The sequence below is a fragment of the Vidua chalybeata genome, chromosome Z, assembly GCF_026979565.1.
Source record: "Vidua chalybeata isolate OUT-0048 chromosome Z, bVidCha1 merged haplotype, whole genome shotgun sequence".
Classification (NCBI taxonomy): Eukaryota; Metazoa; Chordata; class Aves; order Passeriformes; family Viduidae; genus Vidua; species Vidua chalybeata.
In genome coordinates this window covers 10,799,349-10,806,040 of record NC_071570.1, presented here as the reverse complement: position 1 = coordinate 10,806,040, position 6,692 = coordinate 10,799,349, and the positions used below count along the sequence as shown (strand labels likewise).

The window sequence follows — 6,692 nt, the reverse complement described above, 5'->3', positions numbered from 1 at the left end:
ATTTATGTTAAAATAAGTCAAGTTCTGTAATCCCACGTTTCCCCCGTGTTGTTCCCCCCCCCTCCATGGTTTCTGACCCCATGCTGCCGGATCTTACCCCTGTGCCGCTCCTGTAACCACCCTGCCGTCCGGCCCCGGGAAACCCCGTGCTGGCCACCCCAAGCCACACGATCCCGCTCAGCCCTAGGCTCAGTGCCTGCCCCTGCGGGGTTCTCTGGTTGGTTGCTGTTGCTGGCGTCACCGCCACGGCAACTGCCCCTATTGGCCGTCAGGCCGTGGATCCTCTCGCCCCGCCCCTCTATAAAACCCTATCCCGCCAGCAGTCAGACGCCATTTTCTCCCATGCGAGTGCCGGGAGCGGTCGTGTCTTTCCATCGAACCGCGCCATGTGTGACCAATAAACCATTCCTGCCAAGCACGGAGAAAATGGACAAATTCCTTACCTCTTTGCCGGGTCCCTAGCGCACGGTAACAGAGGCTGGCCAGCCCACGCGCCCGAGACACGGAGCCGTGTCCGGGAACCCGCGGCAGCAAACCCCGGCAGCACGTGGAAGCTACGCCACAGCCAGGCTCCCAAGAGCCGCGTGCAGCCGGGGAGAGCAAAAACCCACGCCACAGGGTGGGTTGATGGGGGCGGAAGCCCCCTCGCCCAATGGGGACAGGTGACGTGGCAGTGACGTGGACCACGGCAACCAATGGGAATGCGACAGGGGTGTGTACAGGGTTCCGGGACGAATAGGGAATGCAGGGATGGGGTAACAGACACAGAACTCTCAGGAGTGGATGGGGGGTGGTTACAGGACTGGCATGGAGAAGCTCCAATGGTAAGTGACCCGGAGAGGACCACCGCAGGGGGAACATGGGGGAACAAAGGGGTACACAGAACCGGCTAACTAACATATATCAGAACCCCTAATCTGAACCCAAACCCGGGATGCAACAACCAAGGTCACAGAGCATCCCTTCTCCACAGAGGTTTGTGACGTTTAGCAACTTTTCTCACAACAGGGTTTTTGCTGCAGAAAAGGTCTTCACCTTCTTCTTTCAAAACCCCCGTCTTCCTTTTGGGAGCTCCTAGTTTTGGCACTGTCTCCTCTTTTAGGAAGATTCCAAATTCTCAATTTTCCCATGTGTATATACAGAAGCACAGCATGCGATCAGCTTACTAATTGATGGTTCTCTCCCATGTGTCTTTATTATTTGGACAATTCTGGACATGTCATTTTTGTTTAGCTAGGATGTTGTCAAAATTTACAATGGAATTGTATCATTGGCAGCTAGCAAGTGGAAGGTTTATGCATAAGGGTTCAAAAGCTCAGTATTTGACAGTGTCTCATACATGCACTCAGTTATTACATACACCCTAATATCATTCACAACCAAAGCCATTTTTCAACTATGACAAACAGCTGTCACCAAAATCAAAATAAAGTTTTCTGAAAATGTTTAATGAATCCTTTATGGCAAGACAGGATTTTTTTTTTTTTTTTTTTTTTTTCTACTATGCTAGTAATTTTTTTGGCTATAGCTAAGGAGGCTTGGTTTCTGCTTGCCCTGTTTACTTGTAAATATATACACCATATATATATGAAACCTAGATATCTTTTGCACTTGCTGTGAACTCTTCTTTAGACACTCTTAAAAGTTCATCTGTGCCATCCTCTGTCCTGTGGAGTGTCACATTTGACTTGATTTCAATCTGTTCTGAATGTTCCGAGCTTGCTCCTGCTTTCTAGCCTCTGATAGGTGATATTGTGATTTCCTTTACTATGCATTCCTGCTGGCAGAATAATTACATGTATTGTCCCCATACATGAATTTTTCAAAATGTATGCTTTGTGAATTTTTTTTTCTCTTTTACTCATTGCTATACTTTGGTATGAATGTAAGTGTGATCAGTTTTTAGGGATTTTCTCAGAGACAACATATGAATACTTATTTTAAAGCCAACTAACAAGCAAATGTATATGTACCATATAAGTAATAAGATTTTAAAAAAGAAATTATGTGGCTTATAAATTTCATTTATAAAGTTGCAGTATTTCCAGCAATTGCTTTGTTTGATAAACTTCCTCTTAATTTACCCAATACAATCATGGATTTACCAGGACACAATCACATACTAGTGGCTATTGGTATTTTGTTTCATGTCTGTGACCTTTCTTTGTGACAAAGAAAAACCTGGATTCCATTTCATTTATCAGTGAATAAGTGTAACAGAAGTTTGAAACTATGCACTCTTTTTCCATCTGAAATTTGCTGAACTCGCTGGCACCACAAATATGTATCTATACATATACTTACTCCTGCGAAGGGGGCCAATTAATGTAATTAGTGAGATTCAGTGAGGTATTTACGGAGTCCAAGCTATTCTATCCTAATGGCAAAACACTGACTAAGGAAAACTGTACTTTGATGCCTATTTCATCAACAAACTCCCCCTTTCAGGTGAAGCAAATGAAATAGATCAATTATGAACATGTTAAGTAGAGGTTATATACTGAATATCTGCATGGGACAGATCCATCACGTAGATTCTTTATCTTCTTTATAGGCCAGCTCAAGATCCTCATTTTAGATGTGTCTACAGGATTCATTAGCACCTCAGACCTCTGTCATGACTGCTACAGCCTTTAAACTTAAACAGTAAATTGCATTACTTAGCATTCTTGAACATTTTTTTCATTTTGTCTTTAAGTAGGGACAAATAGTATTGTCTATAGAGAAAGTTATTTTTAGACAATATGGTAATACAGTATGGATTTTGGACACCATCAACTGCTACTGTATTTTCTCATGGGCTAATCAAAGTAGTTTATATTTTTTACTCTTTTCCCAATCAGATATATAAATTAACCTAGGCACATTTATTTTCTTAGAATACAAAGTATTCTTAAACTATCTTTTAGTTCATCAAGTTGGATATGAAATGACAGCCATTATATTTATTTTTCTATTTATTACACGACCATATATTTAAAGATATTGATTTACCTTCTTGCAAGGAAATTGTCTGGATATATTTCTTTTCCAGCTTTATGAGTAAAGTTGGTTTTTTTAAATTGCACCTGTAATAAATTTATCAATGTGACCTTGCAGCCAAGATGGTTGAAACAAGAAAACCCCAAACATGGAATTGTACTGATTCTGGCTGCTATGAGGAAAGATAGCTCTATCCCAATTGTGCCCCATGCATTCTGTTTTTTCTTGTGTGACCAGTGAGAGGATACAAGGAACTGGAGTGGTTAACCTACCTTGAAGCTACAAGCCCACATCTGCAAACTGGGGAGGAAGACAGCTGTGAAGAAAGGGGTTATTCAAGAAGACTGTCACTCTAGCTGCTGCTGAGACAATAGAAGGCAAACAGTGATTCTCTACACACAGAAGAAGGACTGAGAGTGCCATGATTGTGGTGGAAGGACTTTTGGCACTGCTATGGTCAAGCAGTGAATACTCTGACCAGGAACACAATCTCTCTGACTTACGCCAAAAGAAGGAAATGGACAATTGCATTTGAAGGACTGTGTGGATCTGACTGCCTGGCACACCAGGCCCACAGAAGTATAAGGCTTGGGTGGACATCAGTGCACAACGTACCCACCCTAATGTCATCAGGTGTTACATTCTGGGTTGTGTTCAGATTAGGGGCTTTATAATGTTAGTTAGCCGGTTCTGTGTACACCTTTGTTCCCCCTGCGATGGTTCGCTCCAGGCTGCCTGCCATTGGAGATTCCCCACGTCAGTCCTGTAACCACCCCCTGTTCATTCCTGAAACTTCTGTGTCAGTTACCCCATCCCCACATCCCTTTTCATCCTGGAACCCTGTATCCGCCCCTGTTGCGTTCCCGTTGGTTACCGTGGCCCACGTCACCGCCACGTTGCCTGTCCCCATTGGGTGGGAGGGCTTCCGCCCGGGTCTGCCTGCCCCCTATAAAACCCCACACACCCTCGGTCCCATCGCCATTTCTGTCCATGTGGGTGCTGGGGGCAGACAATAAAAGGTCTCCAGCCACACAGGACAGTGTGGACATTACTTTGCCTCTTTGCCTCGTCCCAGCGCCAGTTGCAGAACGTGGCCAGCTGCCGCTGGTGCACTGAACACCACAGCACCCAGGCCACACGGCACCCTGGTCTGGCTGAGAAACAGCACCTTTAGCCAGGCTCTCCAGAGCTGCCCCGGACCAGGGAAAACAACGCAAAGCCACGATCAGGATACAGCAAGGAGGAAGCTAGCCATATTTCTGGAATGACAGTGTGATATCAACAGTTATCTGTTTTGGAGGCTGAGGTAAGTCTAAAAGGGGACCAGTGGCAAGAGTATCCTGTTGTGACCAGCCCAGAGACCCAATGTTCTTTTGGCATAGATTAGGGCAGCAGAAAGTACTCAATGACCAAGAAAGGCATTGATGGCTTTTTGGTGTATCCACCATGAGCACAGAGAAAATTGAACAGCTGTCTACCTTTCCAGAAACTTGGAAGATTCCACCAATGTAGGATTGCTGTGGATTGAAGATCAGCAAGTGCCAATTTTCATCGATTGCAATTTACAGTTGCAGCATAATTCATATTGCTTTTCTACTTGCTCTCTTGCTCTTTTATTTTGTGTTTACCCTGCATGTAGTAGAAATGCTTGCATGTTCAAAACATTTTCTGCTGAGATTCTTTCATACCACTTCTTCTAAGACAGATAATAAATGCTATACTACTTTATTGGCATAAAACCCAAATCTGCATATATTCTGATCTGGTTTTCTGCACGTCTCACTGTAGGTATGTGTAAAACAAAACAAGTGTTTATCAAAAATGTTAAGAGTAAAGTTTCTGCAACATAAAATCCAGTTTTGATTTATTTCTGATGGCTTTCCTGTGACAGCACTCAATATTCTTTGTCTAGATTATGAATTTTGGATACTTTCTATATAACCCAGTTGGTTAGAGCATGCTGCTAATAATGACACAGTTGTGGGTTTGATCCCTGTATGGGCCATTCACTTAAGGGCTGAACTTGCTGTTCCTTGTGCATCCCTTTCAGCTCAGAATATTCTGTGATCTATGATTAGCTTCCAGTAGTGTACATTAAAAATAAGCTATGCACTCCTTAACAGGGTTATGCATGTCAAATCTACGTTTTCTTCATTTTGGTTTTGATGGTTTATGCTGTCAAACTCAGCACTGTTGTTAGAAATTTGTGCAAAATTCAGATTATTTCATGTTATGAAAAGTTGTGCTATCGTTTGCAATTTGCTCATTCCTGTTAAATCAAATTCAGGGTTCACTGGGTGCAAAGAAACAGAGCAAATGGGAAAATGAACTCTTCATCTTAACCTTTATTAACTATAAATTTCAGCATCTCTCTGTGCTAATTCTCTAGATAATTTCTGCTAAATTTTTGAGAGCATAAGAATTTATTTTGGGCCTGAAATGTGGGAAGTGATAGGAAAACATTTTCCTTGGGCTAGAGTGTTAAATTCCTTCACAATATCTGAGGAATGGGAAGGAACGGTGAACTGAAGTATAAAAGCATAGTTGTCAAAGTATGAGCAAGCCTCAATCAGCAAAAAAAGAGGGCTGTACAGGGAAGAAAATTTGCATGTGAAGTACATATTTTCTCAGTGTTTCTGAAGTACTGTTTAGTGAACATCTTTGGTGCTGAAAGACAACCACCAGTACAACTGACTTCTTGACTGAGCTATTTGAAACGCAGGAATGCTACTTGATCTGTTGTTGCATTGGCAATTTTGGCTGAGCACAGCTAATCCTATCAAAAACCCTGTGTATACAGAAATGTTAACACAGCATGATCCAGAAAATAATTCTATGTTTCTTAGAGAAGTTATACAGAAGAAAGACAGTATTGCAAATTTAACACTACCTTAAGCTTAATCCTTATTTTGATATCTTGAACTTTAATAATTTTACCTGTTTTATGGAATTCTCACAGGATAATGAGGAAATCACACATTCTACAATAATATTCCTGTGTATTACTGGCTCTCTACATGATTAGTAAAGTATTTACAGTGGGTTTTCTACCTTGTATGATGTATAGTGTCTCTGACTATAATTGGAATCTATATTTAGAAAGGGTGATACGAGAGAATAAGGGGAAGCTTGTGAGGTCATTTCCACAGAAAAGTATTTGGAGTTTCACTGTACTTGTTAGCAAACACTAAATGCTTTACTCCTTTGGGGAAAATATTCTCTCTTGGAAGATACACTGAATATGCTGAGAGCAGCTAAAACCATGCATCAAAGTGCATGATGCCAAAGTTTCTTAGAAATCAGTGAAAGTTGGATTTCAACATTCAACAGCATGTTGCCATGCATTTTGATACATCAGTGCATCAGCGCAACCATCAGTGGAAAACATTCTAGCTCACTCTGGCTATCCTCTAGCAGAGGTGATAGTGATGTCTTTTTCTGGACCACAAAAAGGAAGAGAGAGACCAAGGGAGATGAGCAGCAGAAGGAAAACTTTGCAAATAAATAAGTAAATAGAGATGATGACAGAACAGGTGCAAGGGGTTGCTAAGATGAAGTGCACATAAGCTAAAAACGTAATGTGAATTACTAGCATATTCTTTAATGGCTCATTATGACTGGTTTCACCTGAGTCACTTAATATCTACATTTTGCAGCTTCTAGTCTCAAGGACCAACACTATCACCTTAAAAATGCCAGCAAAAATGTCA

The 6,692-nt window shown here is 41.9% G+C and overlaps 1 long non-coding RNA gene across 1 annotated transcript; it reads left to right on the top strand.

The window, feature by feature from the left end:
• The first annotated feature begins 747 nt into the window (after positions 1-747).
• On the top strand, positions 748-4,659 carry LOC128782085 (uncharacterized). The gene is made up of 3 exons (XR_008428645.1): positions 748-824; positions 4,058-4,288; positions 4,469-4,659. It is a non-coding gene; the product is annotated as an uncharacterized LOC128782085 (long non-coding RNA).
• Positions 4,660-6,692: the final 2,033 nt, after the last annotated feature.